Here is a 19,370-nt window from a genome sequence, read left to right on the forward strand (position 1 = left end):
GGGAAACAGGACGACAGTCGTGCACGTGTAATTACGTGGATTCTCTGTCGAGGAGAAGCGTATTGGAAATCATAAGACCCTCCAAAAGAGTGAAATATAAAGCGAGAAGTCCTGCACCTTCCCCACTTCAATTAGGGGTTCCCCCTTCTTTATTCTCCAGGAAATGCCCTTCCCAGGCTTAGAGTTTGAGCAAGGACATGATGATTAATTTTTTCTGGGTAACCCTTTACATCTCCAAAGGCTGCATTGCTTAACTCTGCTTTATAGCAACTTCTCATGTCTCTGATGCTACAGCAGATAACTGGCACAGACCCTCTCTTCTTAAAGGTATAGTACTGTGTGATAGGGAGGTAAAATTCACACCATGTCAGGAATATTCTATGTGTCTTCATAGGTTAGAGAAGACGACAAGGGTAATCAAGTCTAACCTCCCTGCCACAATGCAGAATTTGTTCTGTCTAAACCCTATAGAGGAATATGATTGGCAACAATGTAACTCTCCTTTTGATTCTCTTTGAGAGTTCAGATATCTACAGGTAACTTACTTGTAAATTAGTACAAAACCCATTACATAAAAAAACCAACACAAAAATATCCTGTGCAGAGAGCCTAAAATATACTTGGGGCATAAGCATTATTCTGCCCACCCATTTAAAAGTTCTAACAATGTTAGCATTTTTCCCTCTAAAATTATACACCTTTCTAGAAGAAACGCTACATAGAAAGAGCCAGAGACCAGCAAGATGTACAAATAAATAAATAAAAATCCTTTATTATGAAGTTCGTCTTCTGTAAATGTTTTCCCTCTGCTAAGGGATACACACGCACATTTGAGCGGGTTGTGCCTTTTAATTCTCAGTGATATTTGTATTGGAGAAGACAGGAATTCAAGAATAAACTGCTGAAAAACGTTAAATCTGGGAATTGTGCAATGCTTTATAATATCATTAGAACTGATCAAAGTTTACTGGAGATTCCAGTCAGAAAAGGAGTCTTTGTATTTCAGTCATCTGTAAATTTTACCTTAATTTGAAACATATTTGTAATTGAAGGCTACAGTTCTTGCTAAATATAATGCTCTGTTTTTCCATTGAGAAGATTCAATGGCAAAGAAATATATGTGCCTTAGAGAAAACTTGTGCACTTCTGGGAGTCAATGAGAAGTTTTTGTCTGTGGAAGGACTTCACCATCAGGGCTTGGTTTATCAAACAGAATTCACACCATAAAACTGTAACAGGTTTGTGGCATCAGAAGAGCACTGGGATAATATTTCCCCCTCCAAATATGAAAATAATGGACTTTGATTTGGGGTTAGAATAGAGGGCCAGATTTTCAGCTAGTGTAAATCAGCATAGTTCCACTGATGTCAACAGACCTATTATTTAAAACATCTTAAGATCTGGCCTATATGTATATTACTACCAGTATGAGCTAAATAATAGAAATACATGAGGAGGTGCTATTCATGAGTTGGTTTATTCTTATCTGAAGTAACTAAAACTTCCTTTATTTGGTTCCCCAATTGTATATACTCTGAAGATCCTCAATAATTGCATTGCAGTATGAGCAAGAGAGAGAACAAGTGGCACACCCAATGTGAGCTAGCAGAAATAACAGTAGATTTCATGGTCGTGACATCACCACCAGGTAATATTTAATGGCTGTAATGTTAGCATCATAAAAGCCAACCAATAAAATTGCACTCTATACAGTGTATTGCTATCACACAAAAATGAAAATGTGCAGAGAAATGGGCCAAATTGGGCCAAATTCAGATATGGTGTAAATGTCTGCCACTCCATTAAAGCCAATGAAACTGCACACTGTTCCACCATTTCTGAATCTGCCCTCTTGACTCTATAAGTACAATTCACAAATAAGAACCTCTAATCCCATACACTGTCAGAATGCAATTTCTGCTCTTGTAAACTGCATAAAAGTCACACACTACTTCAAAAAACAATTGCTTAACTCTCATTATAGTAATCACAACTAATCCCCAAAACACTGTCAACATGCACTTCGATTTTTTTTAAATCTCATCTGCTTTGTCAACCAGTTCCCTCGGTCTCTTTCTACATCTGAAGATCTGAGACCTAAATGGTAACCCCTTTGCTCCCTGTTACAGTGTGATCACGGTTATGTATATTTCACACACACACACACACACACACACTCACACTCACACACACCAGTTAAATATGCCAGTTTTAAAATCAGAGGAATCCCATTTTCTGCTTCCAGGATCATTAAGTAAGATATGACAACTACAAGCCCCAAAATTCACCAGTTCCATTCCCCAGAATCTTACTGCATAATTTAGACAGATATCACAGAAAATAATGAATGCCGACTATGGTGAGTAGGAATCAAAAATAGAGAATATGACAAAGAAAGCATTATCTTACAAGGAAAGCAGTTTATATAAGTTGTTCCTCTTTGAAGATTTCTTGTGTGTTATAGCATTTATATAGATAGATGTTTCGTTGCATATCAGGTACCACAGAAGGAGTGGACAATACCACTGGAAAGATTAGAATCAGATTGGTAGGGATCTGAAGAGGAACTTGAAAGGGAGCAAGCTACTTAGCATTCATGAAAAGGGGATGCTGTTACAGGAGCAAGGCACAGCACCTAAAAAGGCACATAGCACTGAGAGGTGAGGGAGAGGAAATAAGAGCTGAGGCATTACTATTTTTAGATATTTATAGAGGACAGATGGGGTGCATGATTGTAATTTCTGTGCACCGAGGCATGCATAGGACAAGGAATAAACTGAGTAATCAATAGCAAAAATTGAACCTGTGTGCTCAGATACAGAAATTAATTTGTTTTGGCTTGTTCATTCTTTTTGTGTTCAGTTTTGCAATATTTGAGCAATTGAATTTTACTTGCATGAATGCTTGTAGAGACCAAATTTTATACATGTATGCCTGAGCTCTTTGGCATAAGACATTTTGAAACTCACATTAGTATTTGCTCTGGAGAACACCCCCTCACACAATTACTTTGTGTGAATGTGATGACAGAAAGTTAAATTCTGTATCCAGATAATTACTCTTACAGTGGTTTCATATTTATAGGAATGATGCCTTGGGGAAGGCCTGCATGGGCCAGAAAGGAAAAGGCTTAACAATGTCTCTCTAATTGTGTTTATTCACTGTCTCAAATTCACACTGGTTTCAAACCCTCTTGGCTCCTCCTGGGTATCTAGTTGAGGAACAAAAACAACACCGTGTGACTTATATAACCAGTCATGACTAACGAATACAGACTGGGTGTAGCCTTAGGCCCTTCATTTTCAGGTTAACCACATTTCTATGAAAATGTCCCCAGTTTGGAAAAGCAAATATTTGGGTTTTACCCATTTTTAACCCAAATTTTGCAAGTACTGTCTGGAACTCCCTGCACCTGGGTCCTCCCTTGCAGAGTCCTCACCGAATGGCACAGTGCAGAGTAACTTCTGCTTGATGTTGGCTGCTGTGCAGAGGGGGAGCAAGCCAAACAGTGGGCTGGGTCCTGGCAGCTGAGAGGGGCTCCCTGCCAGTCTCACAGTGGTTGATGGAAATGGGTGATAGTTCCTGACTGCTATCCCTGCTGGACAGAGCTCCTTCCTCACCCCAACCCTTCAACTCAGCCCCATCTATTTCTTCTGTGTAGCAGAGAATGAGATCGGCCAATAGCCAGATCCCAGTAGCTAATACGATCTGACCACTTAAGCAACAGACCTACAGGTAATGGAAGACACCCATCAACCCCCTGCCCATTGTTCTTTCATTTTCAGTTTTTGCTGATTTTCATCCATTTTTAATATTTTTTATAAACACCAATAAATCCCCAGGAAATGTTAAACAAAATGAAAACCAAAAGGCCTTACCTCCAGTGCACTATGGCTACTTTTGTGCCATGCTGCCACTATCTGTCCCCCATGTACTCCCCAGGAAGGATCACTCCAGTGCAAGGGAAAGCCTATGGTTGTGTAAAGCTAATTTAGGGGCTGGAATGCCACATGTTCTCTCCATTCCCAGACTAGTAGGGGGAAGGGGATGTTGCTGCAGAAATGGGGGATAGGCCCACCAAAGTGATCCTAGGCTGTGTTTTTGATATTCCCTAGCAATTAAAGGCTGGCATAAATTAAAGGAGCCCTCAGGCTGCTGTAACCCTGCCAGGAGGAATAGCATGCACAGAGCAGAACCAATATTAGGGCAATGCAGAGGACAGAGTTAAGCTACTTTTGCACACTGTGTTCTGACTTGTGTTCTATGCATTCTGTCTGTACCCAAATACCTGATCCATTGAGTATCAAATACTCCCAGTAAACTCTTTGCCATCATTCTCTAAAAGTAAAACAAAAATACCCAAGAAAAAACCCCAACAATACAACTTACAAAAATTAGTCATGTGCATTTGACTAGTGAATTAATTAGAAGAAATTACAATATACAGTTGTTGGGTCTAAACTTTTGGTGAACTTTGGGGAGCCAAAACACACCCAGACTGACTGTCTCTGCATAATCCTTCCTGAACCCTTTTGAACAAAGCACTGACCTGCAAACTACTCATGACACCCCCTTTCCCTAGTAGCCATTAGCCTTTATCTCTATGCATTTACTTGTTAACTTGCTTTTCCTGTAAAATCTTGATTAATTATGCATGACCATTATCTTTTGTTAATCACTTTGTTTACTTCTGTGTATAAATATTGATGCTCACCCCTAATAAAGGGGCCACACTTAATCTAAAGCTTTTTAGAGCTAAGGATAGTGTGAGCCCGTTGATCAACGCATTGGTGTCTGGTCTCTGACAGAATTGTGTGCCCCATACCAACTCCGCACGAACTCGGGTGCTGGAGAGGTGAGTGAGGACTTGCTTTATTACCTAACACAGTCACTGCTCTGGGCCACAGCTTTCTCCTTCTGTAAAACGGGAATGGTGATAAAGAGCTTTGAGGACAGTGCAAACAGAAGTATGGTCCCATCCCATCCAGATTCTAGAAGAACCCTTGCACTCACGCAAATGGAATTACTTGCAGTTAATTTGGCCTAGCTCCAGAAGGACTCAGGCTGCTGTCCATAGACTGGTCCAAACTCTGTTTCTTTGTGATCATATTCCCTGTATATAGGCTTTGTCCAATTTGTTCTCATTTCATTTTTATTTATTTCATTTTATGGGCATTTCTATCACATATATCAATGTTCTATCATTCTCATTTGCTTTCAGTGGCCACCTTTTGAAATACAAAACATAGAGGGCCTGATTCAGCTCCCATTGACTGCAATAGGATCTGCATAGGCACTATAAACCCAGCTGCAGCAAAGCACTTTAGCACATGCTTGATGTGACGAGTTTGATCTCAGAACCCCCCTTGGGACTGTCATCTAATGTGCTGAGGCTACCTCTGAGCCTGTTTTCTCTGCCAGTTTGGACCTGTAGAACCCTGCCTTGTTGAACTAGATATGCCACTCCGCTCCATCACAGACCCAGGTTCTGAACTATGTGCCCCAAAGCTTCAGACTTAAGTGAAAACAGCTGAAGAAGTGCTCCTGTCTCCAGCACCCAGATACCCAGCTCCCAATGGGATCCAAATCCCAAATGAATCCGTTTAACTCTGTATGAACAGGGTAAACTCATAAATTGTCCGCTCTCTATAACACTGATAGAGATCACAGCTGTTTGCTCCCCAGGTATTAATCACTTACTCTGGGTTAATTAATAAGCAAAAGTGATTTTATTAAGTATAAAACCCTAGGACTTAAGTGGTTTCAAGTAATAACAGACAGAACAAAGTTACCAAGCAAAATAAAACAAAACAGGCAAGTCTAAGCTTAATACATTTAACAAACTGATTACAGGTAAAATCTCACCCTCAGAGATGTTCCAATAAGCTTCTTTCACAGACTGGACTCTTTCCTAGTCTGGGCCCAATCCTTTCCCCTAGTACAGTTCATGTTAGCTCCAGCTCAGGTCACATGGTAACTAGGGTATTTCTCACGACTGGAACTCTCTTTGTTCTGTTCCACCCCCTTACATAGCTTTGGCACAAGGCGGGAATCGTTTGTCTCTCTGGGTCCTCACCCTCCTTCTAAATGGAAAAGCACCATGTTTAAGATGGATTCCAGTACCAGGTGACGTGGTCACATGTCCTGTGAGACCCCAAGCCTTCATGCTTCCTGGCCTGATTCACAGGAAGGCTTTCAAGTAAACAGAGCTATTTACAGCCAATTGTCCTAGTTGATGGGAGCCATCAAGATTCCAAGCCACCATTAATGGCCCACACTTTGCATAATTACAATAGGACATCAGAGTTATATTTCATATTTCTAGTTTCAGATACAAGAATGATACATTTATATAATTATACTCAGTAGATTATAAGCTTTGTAATGATACTTTACAAGAGACGTTTTGCATTAAACATATTCCAGTTGCATTATAGTCACACGTATTAGCATATTGTCATAAAATCATATGGAGTGCAACGTCACACTTGAGTCTCACTGGCTTCAGTGGGCCTTAACTAGGTGCTTAAAGCTAAGTATTTGCTTTACTGAATAGAGATGGGGTTATTCACATGCTTAAATCTAATCACATAGTTAGGGAATTTACTGAATAAGAATTGGATGCTGAAAGTTGAGCATATTTTCCTGTGAATAAAATATGCTGAATAGAGGCTATGAACATTTTGTCACAAAAATCTATATGTGAGACTCTTTTTACCATTCAGCATCACATAAGGTAGTGTGACAGAGCTCAATGTATTATTTACCAGTCTTGTTTGCTGTAAAGTTGGTTGATGATTGCTATAATATTTATCATAGCAATGGATTATATGGCATTTTCATAGCTTTTGCTATAAAAATAAATCCTTCATCTTACTCTGCTGAGGCCCAGCTGTGGGACATAATGTGGAATGAAAACTCATATTCAAGGATGCAATTAAAATAGTAGATGAAAACTCTTGAAATAATTAATAGCATTGACAAAAGGGATGCTTTATAAAAGCACATCACTATTCAGCATTCTAATTGTTGATGGTCGAGAATAAAAAGGCTTATGTCTGCATGTGAGTACAATGGAGATAAATTTGTGTCTAAAATGAAGTACATGGTCCTTATCCGCAAGTATCGTTGTGACAATTCACAGGAATGGAATTTCAATATATTGTGGGAAAATAGTAGCAAGCCATGTATCTTTCACCATTGTAGAGAGAGAGAGAGAGAGAGAGATCTTCATTAAAGATAAAAGATAGACAAGAATGATAAAAATGGGGCAAGATCTTGAAGTTATTTCCCCTGGTATTTTCCCAAACTTTAAAATGCTTCTATCTGGTAGCATGGAAACAGCTGGTGGATGGCTTTCACGATTTCAATATGTTATTAACACGTACTGATAATGTGTACAGTTTGATTGCTAACAATCTTAGTCCAAACCTCCTATGAAGAGATTTAAGATCCAGATGCAGGATCTGACTTTCCTTTAGGAACAAGAACAGAGGCGCTTTCAGAAAGACTAGGAGATTTGAAAACAAACTGTTCAAGCCCAGGCTGAATATATCATTATTTATGCCTTGTCCTGTCAAATTTTCTATGGGACTTTGGGGAGTAAAAAAAATGGGTGAAAGGTGAATATTAGACATATTCCACAGCATAAGGGAGGGGGAAATCATATTTTTACCCCACTTAAGCTCTTGAGCAGAAGCTCTAACACCTGATGATGTGACTGGTGGCAAATACCTCTCTCGAAGATTTTATTTTGTAAAGATTCATTCAGAGACCATCTGGTAGTCAGATTGTCAGCCAGAGTGTGCATCATACTGGTCAGATATACTGCTGATTGGAGTGCTCTGTTTGAGCCACAACATTCCCACAACATTCCTAAAGATGACTTGTTACTGCCTGTGAGAATGTGCATCAACTTTCTTTTGATCAGAAGAAGGGTCAGTCTTATAGCCCGGAACTCCAAAGTATGTATGTGAGATATGGATTCTTTTGGCTTTTGATATTGGGTTATCAGCTGAGTGTGCCTATCAAAGTGTATATCACTCACTTTTTCTTTCACATTGGCCAATGTGACACTGTACAGAATATGTAAGCACTTTATAATATTAACATCAATATTACAAAATTGCAACGAATCACGCCAGATATGCCATCTCAGGTATCTGTGAAAAATGTTATAATTGGCCAAGTATGCTAATCTTGTTTATATGTTTGTATCACCTTTGTATTATCAGTTATACATATGCATGGTATATCTATTTTTCTTGGTGATACCCTCAGACAGATTGGCATCAGCGCTGAACCCGCTGGGTGGCCTATCAAGAGTCATCAGCTGTACAAAGAATCCATTGAAAGAAGCCAGGGGTTACACCTTATGAGTCATCAGGACTCGAAGGGGCATGCTTCTGGACAGGGGACTCCAAGGTTTTTCCATGCCATGTGCTGTGAAGCTTGTGCTTGGGACACAGGAAGTACAAGCCACATGGCAAAAGGAGTATAAAGGGCAGCTGCATCATTTCCATTTTTCATTCATTCCTATTTCTTACCTCTGTAGTGACTTTTCTACAGACAAAGCTCTGAACAAAGGACTGAATGACCCATCCAAGCTGTGGGTGTGTTCCAGAGAGATTTTAAAGCCAGTAAACTCACCAATATTGCTAAGAACCTGATATATGGACTTTGAAGTCTCTGTATGTATCTGAGTGCTTTATCATTGAACAACTTTCTTCTAGGTCTTTCTTTTTTCTTTATAATAAACCTGAATTTTAGACACTAAAGGATTGGCTGTCAGCATGGTATTTTGGGTAAGATCCAAACTAATATTGGCCTGGTAACATAGCTGACCCTTTGGGGTCAGAAGAACATTTTGAATAGTGAGCAGAATTTTTAAATAACTTCTCACTGTACTGGACCCATGTGCTGCTTGGGAGCCAGAGAATTGGAATGCAATGAATCGGGCTGTGTGATTTCTTTTTTCATTCTCTTGATAACCAGGGTGGGGAATCAGAAACACAGTTTGTGACTGGTTGGTGAGTTTACAGTGTTACTACCAAAACTAGTGGTTATCTGCTGTCCCTTTTGCAGCCTGCCCTGACCTTGTCATTTTCAGTGAGCGCTGTCCCAGTCATACAAGGTCACAGCCAATACACTGTTTTGTCTGTCTAGTTTCACAGAGTTTAAGACTAGAAGGGACCATTAGATCTAATTTGACCTGCAGAGCATAAGTCATTAAAAATTTCACCCAATGACCTTTGTATTGAGCCCAATAACTTGTATGTGTGACTTAAGCATATCTTGGGTTTGGCAGATCTTCCAGAAAAGCATCCAATATTGATCTGAAGACATCAAGAGATGGAGAATCCACCACTTCCCTTGGTAGTTTGTTTCAAGAGTTAATCACCCTCGCTGTTAAAAGGTTTTTTTCAGAGGGTGCAAGAAGTCTGGTTCTATAGTTACTGGGATTATAGCAACATTAATCTACTTATATGGTATATAAAAAAAGAAACAATCTTCAGACAATGAAAGGAATGCTGCCAGGGGGACAGATATTTAAATTTCTAATCAGTTTTTACTCACTCCAAACACAGAGTGTATAATCCTAACCCATTGCAGACAATGGTAGTTTTGCAATTGACATCAGTGGGGCCAGGATTTCACTTGAGGAGATTTTTTATGCAGCATAAAAACAACTCAAACTTATTGAGTTTAGTTCCTACTTGTTGTTAGCATACTCATCCTCGAAAGTAGCACAAATTCTACATGAGATGCTTCAATGTTGCTGTATTGTACAAAGTAATGGACAATCCTTTAAAACAGATACAATTAATAATCTTGCGTGGGTGATTTTAAGTAGATATTCTTGGTATAAAACAACAATTATATGAATTTTTTGGTTATTAAAGTTATTAAACAGAAAGATGCACTGGTTGCAACATTTATTTGTATGATTTTGGTAAGGAGAACTACGTCTTATATCTGTAATTTAACTTACCAATACTCATTGTAAAATAATTTTACATTTCTAATTTCTTATGATGTTTATTGCTCTGTACTCTGTAGATGAACAACAAAATATATAGAATATAGTTTGTATTTTAAAAGGAGCAAGATTGTTAAGGTTATATATGTGTTGTGTATTCTAGGCCATTACCCTCTCCACATTCAAGCTCACTACTTTCATGATGCCCATAAAAAGTGAACAAACAAAACAATATTATAACTTAAAACTAATCCTTCTTCTAGGCTTTCCAGGACATTCTGTCTTCTCCATTTTGTCTCTTAGGATCCATGTTTATTCTCCTCAGTAACATTAAACATGACTCTTTTTGGAGGATCAAGCCTTTATACTGTAAGCATTTCAAGTTTTTTTCAGGAAATTCACTCCTATCTAGAGGGCCACTACAAGGCCTGTGTGGTATTTAAATCCTCAAATTAAGTCTTAAGTACTGTGAATATTACACTGTGGCTTATATAGCACTGAGTACATTGTCAACACTTACATAATAATAATAATGATAAATACCAATAAAAGGAAATAATATTAATGGGTTTATAAAAAGGATGGTTGAAACAGAAGTTGCCAAAAGAGTTAGATTACTAAGTAAAAGTTCTCTATTTTATTAATTGTTTAGACCTTATCAGTAAAGGTGAAATTAGTCAATTCTGATATTTCTAATAAGACTTTTATTGTACAGTTCTAGTGTGGAGTACTTTTCCTATACACAAATCTTTTATTGACACATCACATGAGAAATGGAAGGCACCTGCCTGTTACAAATATGACAGATGCATTTAATTAAGTGGAGTCAATTAATAAGAACTTACATGTCATGTTACCATGTGGAAAGTCTTAGTCATCATCAAGAAATATATAAAAGGAGAAACAGTTTTGCAGTTAGATGGTTTCCTTGTTTTTGCTTTGTCACACAGATGATCCAAGCTGTAGAATGCAAATGTAAGTCTTGTTATGAAAAATGTTTTTTGCAATAACTGTGCTGTTTAGGACATTCTCTGATTACAGAAGGGTCTGACTGACCAATGGTATAAAAGGCAAGCACAAAGCCCTCCATTGTGCTTGACTCGTATGGGAATGCATCAGGAAACTGGCCAGCTGAGTGGCTGGGAGAATTGCTCTCTGCAAGGTCAGAATGGAAGATCCATTTTGTGATGGGTTAGGGAAGGGGAACTGTTGTTGCATACACATAAAGATATAATGATTTCAGTGCCCCATGAAACTGGCCAGGAGGGGCTACTGTGTGGGTGCCCCTAACCCTAACTCTGGAATGAATTTTACATCCCTAGCCTCTTCACACCTTATTTGTAAAGAGTCCAAACACATAGGCTTTGTGCGGGCAAAGTAAAATTTGTGTGCAAAAGAATAAAATACAAATCACAGAAGATGAGAAAAAGAATTTTCTTAAACAACAGAGCAAAAACAAAAAAGCACCCCCCAATGAATTACTCATTTTTCTTAATGTGGTTATTGCATAAGTGATCTTTATAGGATTATGAAATAGATTCTGACCACAATGTGTGGGCATGTATAACTCTGCCTGACTTAGGGCCTCATATGGCAAAACTTGACTTATGGTCAGTAGTTGCTTTGGCTGCAATAACCTACTCACGTGAATTAGGGGTTGTAAGGTTCAAAGTCTCCCATTTATAATCAGAAATGAAACAGGTTGCTCCAGAAAAACATATTTGAACAAGTTTTTTAACCACTTTGGCTTGTTCATCCTTCCTTTTTAATTAAAATTTAATTTCTGGGGATCTAATTTTTTTATATAGTTAAAAGTAAGTTAAACATCTGCTATGAAAACATCTAAAATAGAATATAGTTGTATCCATTTTCAAAACCAGACTATTTAAATAATGAATGATGTTCACTTCCTCAGAATGTGTAAATGTCCTTTACTTAGAGTTAAACTGTCAACAGCTGAAAGACAATACCATTGACATGTACCTGGCACTAGTTACTCAGGTTTATTTTTTCCTGGAAAGCTGTTTGGGGCGACAGAGTGGCGTCCGGGTTTCCCAGGTTGTTGTGCTGACAAACTGCAGCGGTGGTAAAGGCAGGGAGTCTGACAAAATCTCATTAATCATTTTAAATTAAATCCAACATTCCTCTCCAACACTGCCAAGAAGAAAGCTAAACTTTTACAAATGAAAATTCCCTCTGAAAAGATTCGATATCCTGTTCTTGTTGCTCTCTAAATAAATATATTTGACACACACACACAGAGGAAATAATATTATTTCTAATCTTAAAAAAACAACTGTGGGGCTGATTGTCAGACATGCTGAGCTCCTTCAGGTCCTGCTGATTTTAATGGGAGCTATGGGTGCACAGCATCCCATTTGAAAAGCAGATCCTGTTTGTTTAGTTAATATTTCCACAGAATCACAGTAATAAAAACTTTGAAAAAGCTGTTAAGCAAATATGGAAATTTACTTTTTTTTAAAAAATGGAAAAACTTCCACATGAGGATAGGAAATCTTCTTTGTAACAGTTTTATATCCCTCCTATTTAGTTTGAAGGAGTAAGAAAGGAAAATTAGAAACCAATTAACAATGTTGGCATACACTTTAAAATGATGTTGTAACAGAAATGTGTATATTTCAAATACAGGAAAGAGATTTTTTCCACAGCTAGTGTTAGCTGAAATATATTATGCTTTTACTCATGCATATTCTATACTAATAAAATATATCTTAAATTTTCGTCTGATTAATTATATCAAAAGGTTTAGAATGTTTGTTTTTTATTTTAGTTGCTAAAATCTCTATTGCAGGATTGTAGATAGATCATACAGTTTTGTATATTATAGCTCTTTAAATCAAAAAGAAATCATAGCGTGCCTATGGGAGATGCAGGAAATCCTTCAAGTCTGTCCTTTGTCCATTTTAATAGTGCTTTTGAGATTAGAGTGAAAGATTTTACAACAGCAGAAAGCTAGTCATCAACCTTAATGCTTATTAGTTTTGATACTTATTTCAAATATGTTAAAAGAAAAATTTTTAAAAACCTTTACTTTGATTTTTCAACAGTATTTCAATAGAAGGGAAGTAAATCTGATTTTTAAAATACTTACAGCTGTGTAACTCTGTGCCTTTTCTAAACGAAAATAGTGCATCAGTGTTGCCAAGGATTGAAAATGGTTTCAGATTTGCTTCTTGTAACATAATTCACTTTATAAAAAGGAGTAGATTCCACAATGACAAGCTTAGATACAAAAACCCCACCATTATGAAAATAACAATTCTTGCTGACAAATTAGTGTATGTAAATGTATTGTGTATACATTACAGAAAGGAGTTAGTGATGCTTATTTGCTGAGTTGGGCATTTCAGTCTTCTAAATGCTTATCTCAAATTGTTTACAATTTTCTCAATGATTTTCAGTGTGGGCAAATATTGTTTTATAATTGGTCTCAACTGAAATGTGATTTTTATTTCAAAGTTTCAAGAAAATTGAATTGGTTTTGACTGACAACTTCTATTCCCAACCGCAAAATAGACCTATTTTATACTTAAAATACGTTCATGTTTTTTTTGCATCATGATAACTCAGACCGCTTCATTTTATTTTAGAATGTCAAATTTGGCATAAATCTGTGATCTTCAGTGATGGATAGTAGCCATGCAAGTTAGTAACAAGTGGTTTTGAAAAAAAAAATCTTAGACATTAGAAGAGATTGAAGATGACATACTGAGCATGTGCAGTACATCATATTCTTTAATGAAATAAGTACATGACATTCCACACTGACACACACACTAGTGTCATCTGGAAGTATGCAGAACAGTTGTGCTTGTGCCACATTCGAGTATATGGCTGAAGCCACCATGGTAAAAGATTTAAAACGTGGTCTCTCAGAGCATGTTTTATAGGGCTCTGACCTGGGTCTTGCTTTGAATCCCCTTCCCCCCGTCCGTGTTCCAGAACTTTCACTCAAATTTAGTGGTACTTTCAACCTGGTCTAGCTGGCAGAACTGGGCATATGGATTAAAGAGAGCGTTACTCACCCTGTGCAGTAACTGAGGTTCTTTAAAATATGTGTCCCTATGGGTGCTCCACTGTAGGTGTGGCAGCACCCCCTGCACCTGGGATCAGAGATCTTCACCAACTGTGCCTGACGGACTTCACATGTGCACCTCCCCTCTCCTGTGCTGTGTGTGGGATGTGTATATAACACTATATGGTCTGACTGCCCCAGTTCGTTCTGTGCCGCAGAGCTTTTTTTTTTTTTTGCCTTTAAAACAGAGGGGAGGAGGGCGGGGAGTGGAGCACACATAGGGGGGCACATCTTGATGAATCTAGTTACTGCACAGAGTGCGTAACTTTATCTTCTTTGAGTGGTGTCCCTGTGGGTGCTCCACTGTAGGTGACTATAAAGCAGTGCTCCTATTTGGAAGGCTGGGATTTGGATCAACATGTACTGCTGATGATCTGATAGCATGTCCAAGGAAAATGTGCATAATAGTGTAGTGCCAGGCGAACGTGTCTGTCGATGCCCATGTGACAGCCTTACAAATGTCATCAATGGGGACATTATTGAGAAAGGCAGTTGAGGTAGATAATGATCATGTGGAATGTGTTCTGACTGAGGTAGAACATTGTCTATCATGGAGTTCGTAAGATAAACATATACACTGTGACATCCATTTAGAGAGGCATTGTTTAGATATAGTATTGCCTCTGGATCTTTTGGTGGTAGAGAGGAATACTCATGGCAATTTCCAGAAGGGTTTAGTTCTGTTCAAGTAGAAGGCTAAAGCACACCTCACGTCAAGAGTGTGTAGAGCTGCCTCCTGTTGATTACTGTGAGGCTTCGGAAAGAAGCAAGGGAAGTGTGTTGTTTGATTGAGATGAAAAGATGTTTGGACCTTAGGGAGGAATCTTGGGTGTGGGTGTAGTGTAACTTTGCCTTTATAAAGCACTTTGTATGGTGGATATGCCGGGAAGTCCATGATTTTGCCAACTCATCTAGCAGAGGTGATGGTGACAAGAAAGGCTGTTTCATTGATAGGTAGATGTAAAAACAGGTTGCTACTGGTTCAAAGGGGGCCTTGTCAGAGAATGTAGGACTAGGCTGGGGTCCCAGGCATGGGTCAGGTCTTGTATATGGGGATAGATATTTTGAATACCCCTCAAAAAACGCTTCGTGAATGGGTGTGTGAAGACAGAGTGGCAGTCAATGGGTGAGTGAAAAGTAGTGATTGTCACCAAGTGTACTCTAATAGAGAGCTATTGGCCAATCTTGACTTTTGAGGTGTAGAATGTAGCCAAGAATAAGTGGCAACATAGTGTGTCTGTATCAACCTGGTGTGAGGTGCATCAGCAGTGAAATCTAGTCCATTTTTGAATGTAAGTGCCTTTGGTCATGTCACATCTGTTATTCAAAAGTATCTTTTTGACTGTGTCTTAGCAGGTTATTTCCAGGCCCCAGTACCATGAAGGAGCCAAGCTTTGAGGTGAAACATCTGTGGACTAGGATGGAGAATGCATCCTGTGTCCTGTGAGTGGAGCCATGGTGTTAGGTGGAGAGAGATCAGTCAGCATACTATCATGCGCAGAAGATAAGTATACCAGAACTGTTGTGGCCATATTGGAGCTATTCATATGACATGACCTCAGTCATCCTGTATTTTGTGAAGTACTCAGACTAGAAGGGGAAAGGCATAAAGGAGTGGTGTGTCCCAGCGATCTGCATCCCAGTCCTACTCTGGAGCAGAATTGAGGGCAACGGGAATTGTGTTGAGTGGCAAAGAGATCTATGGTGGGAAGGCCCCATCGCTTGAATATGTGTTGAAGTGCTTGCATATCCAGCTCCCACTTATGATTGAGTGAGAATGTCCTGCTCAGTGCATCTGAAGTGGTGTTCTGGTATCCCAGGAGGTATGCAGCTGACATGGAGATGTTGTTTTCGATACACCAGTTCAACAGTTTGATTGCCTCCAAGCATAAAGAGTGGGACCTTGCTCTGGCCTGCCTGTTGATGTAATACATGCAGGCAAGATTGTGAGTCATCACTCTTATGGTATGATGGTTGAGAAGAGGTAGGAAATGTCAGCAGGCATTGCAGACCGCTTGTAGCTCTAGGAGGTTGATGTGTAAGGTGGATTCAATGGACAACTCTGCACTGCACCTGCACTGTGGATTTGATGCATGACCCTGCACTCTGTGTTTGTGTAGATGTGCTCCCCAACTGATCAGGGAGGTAGGATCATAGTCACTGATGGCTGCAGGAAAGGATCTCTAACACAGATGTTGTTGGGCTGTGTCCACCACATCAGTGAGTCCTTGATTCATCTCAGCATGGATAAAAGTTTGTGAATACTGTTTCTGTGGGGCGAGGTATATGGTACAGATCCATGCTTGAAGACATTGCATGTGTTCTGCCTTGTGGCCTAGAAGCTTGTGCAGAGATCTGGGGGCAGACTCATGTGGCGGATACCAGATCTGTGATAGCTGAGAATCTGTAAGGTGGTACGAAGGTCCTGGCTTGTATGGTATCCAACTGTGCATCGATGAATTCCAGCTGTTGCACTGGCATTAGAGTGGACTTTTCTAGGTTCACGAGGAGGCCTAGCTTTGTGAACAGGTCCATTGTTACGTGGGCAGCTTGGAGAGCATTGATTTCAGGTGGGGGCTTGAGGAAACAGTTGTCCAAGTATGGAAAAATGATGATATCTTGTTTCCTTAGGTAGGCCATGGCTACTGTGAAGACCTTGGAGAACACCCAAGGTGCCATGGATAGTCCAAGAGTAGTACTTTTTAATGGTAGTGGTTGGTGCACACAACAAACTGGAGAAATAGTCCATGGGCAGAATGTATGGTGTGATAAGGTTCCTCCTCTACCTTGATGGGTCCCACGCTTATTGGTGGATTTTTCTAGCCTTAGAGATTCACCGTAGCCCTCAGTTTGGCCACTTTTGTGGCTCAAATCTGCTGATCACTCAGATAACCTCATCACTGACCAGTATGGGGAAAAAGAGTAAGACCAATCCCCACAGTTTCTGCTGATTCACCATGTGGGTTGGGGAACAGCCCAGAGAGCTTCCCCTCTGGTGGAACCTCCTGTGTTGGATTAGGAGTTGGGAGGTTTGAGGGGAACCCTGGCCCACCTTCTATTCCGGGTTCCAGCCCAGGGCCCTGTGGACTGCAACTATCTATAGTGCCTTCTGGAACAGCTGCATGACAGCCACAGTTCCCTGAGCTACTTCCCCAGGGCCTCCTCCCAACACCTTCTTTGTCCTCATCACAGGACCTTCCTCCTGATGTCTGTTAACGCTTGTATTCCTCAGTCCTCCAGCAGCATGTCCTCTCACTCCCAGCTCCTTAACTAACTGAAGTGACAGCCTTTTTAAACCGGGTGTCCTGATTAACCTTAATTAATTCTAGCAGCTTCCAATTGGCTACAGGTTTCCTAATTAGCCTGCCTGCCTTAATTAGTTCTAGAAAGTTCCTGAGTGTTCTGGAATAGTCCCTGTTATCTTACCCAGGGAAAAGAGACCTGCTTAACCTGGAACTAATGTATCTACCTTCAACCACTCTCTTGTAGCCATCTGGCCTGACCCTGTCACAATGGAAATACGAAAGTATGCATCTTGGTGGTTGAGGGCCGAGAACCAGTCCCCCTGTTGCAGTGCTGGGATAATAGTGGAGAGGGTAACCATCTTGAAATGTTGCAGCTCAATGAATTTATTTAGTTTGTGAAGGTCTAGGATGGAACGCTAGCTGCTGGACTTTTTCTGAATCAGAAAATAGTGAGAGTAGAAACCCTGTCCTCTTTGCTGGGGAGGGACCTATTCTATGGCTCCCAGTTGCAGAAGCTGACTTATTTCTCCTTGTAGAATGGACTTATGAGAGGGGTCCCTGAAAAGGAATGCAAAAGGGAGGGATAGATAGGAAGGAAATGGAGTATCTTCCCTTCACCAACTCACTTGTCTGAGGTGATGAGACTCCAAGTTGGGAAAAACGGAGTTAGCTGCCAAACTGTTGGAACGTTAGAGATGCTAGGGATGATGGGAACAAGGAAAGACTTCTCGGGGCCTCGACCTCACCTTCAAATTTGTTGTTGCCGGTAGCTCCTTGTTTACATTTAGTCGGAGGCCTTTGTCTATGGCGTTGGGTGTTGTAGTGCTGTTGAGGAGTGTATTGTTGAGTTTGGGATCATGGGGTGAGCTGCTACTTCCCTGAACATCTCTCTGCTGGTGTGTATATCCTGAGAGCATGAAGTGTAGCTTGGGAGTCTTTAAGGGAGTGCAGAGAGTTATCTGTCTGCTCCTAGAATAGTTTCTGGCCTTCAAATGGTAAGTACTCTACTGTGGTTTCTACCTTAGGCAAGCCTGAGAGGTGGAGCCAGGATGAGCACCTCATGACCACAGCAGTCACGATGGATTGAGTAGTGATGTCTTCAGAGTCTAACAAGGCTTGTAGGGCTGTATGGGCTAGGAGTTGTCCCTCCGATATCAAGGACTGGAGTTGCTTCTTTTTGGTCTCTGGTAGATCATGGCAAAGTTTCTTCAATTTGGAGTAGTTCAGATGATTATACTTGGCCATGAGAGCTTCATAATTTGAAATCCTAAACTGTAGTGTGGCTGAAGAGTATGACTTGCATCCAAATAGGTTGAGGCATTTCCAATCTCTGTCTGGATGGCTAGATCGAGATTGGTACCTATGCCCCCTCTCTTGCACAGCATTCTTTCCTGGAACATAATATTTTCTGTTGGCGCATTTTCAGGTCAGAGGAATGGAAGCTGGGGTCTGCCACAGAACCTTTGCAGGTTTGAGAAGAGCCTCACTGATCAGTAGTGCAATCTTTGAGGAAGATGATGTGCGGAGGATTTCCAGCAGTTTATGCTGCTGGTCTTTGACTTCTTCCAATGGCATCTGTAGGGAGTCTGCAATCCAATGGAATAGATCTTGAGAGTGTTTGAAGTCAACAGCAGATGTAGGGGGTGCGGGCATAACTGCCTTGTCAGGTGAGGAGGAAAAATATAAAGTTGGGGGAGCTTTCTCTTCCTCCTCAGTTGGCACTGGTGGCAGTTCGACTTCCTGAGGGTGAGAGACCGATGGAGAAGGGAGAGGTGTAGGTCTCTGGCTTTGCTTTCGGGAGGGATCCTGAATTGTGTCCTGTACATGGCCCAAGGGTCCCACTGTGGCCAGTTTGGTGGGAATGGCACATGTGGCTGCATCCATTGTGGTCTCTGCCAAGATTGGGGGCCAGAGGTAGTCTGCATATAGTGAGGATAAGCTGGTGCAATTTGTCCAGTAGTCAAGGGAACAATGCGGCCCTTGTCCTCCTCTTCTTCCTCCTCCTCACTGGGGAAGGGATATGCCATCCTCAGCAGAGAGAGAGAGGAAT

The sequence above is a fragment of the Gopherus flavomarginatus genome, chromosome 3, assembly GCF_025201925.1.
Source record: "Gopherus flavomarginatus isolate rGopFla2 chromosome 3, rGopFla2.mat.asm, whole genome shotgun sequence".
Lineage (NCBI taxonomy): Eukaryota > Metazoa > Chordata > Testudines > Testudinidae > Gopherus > Gopherus flavomarginatus.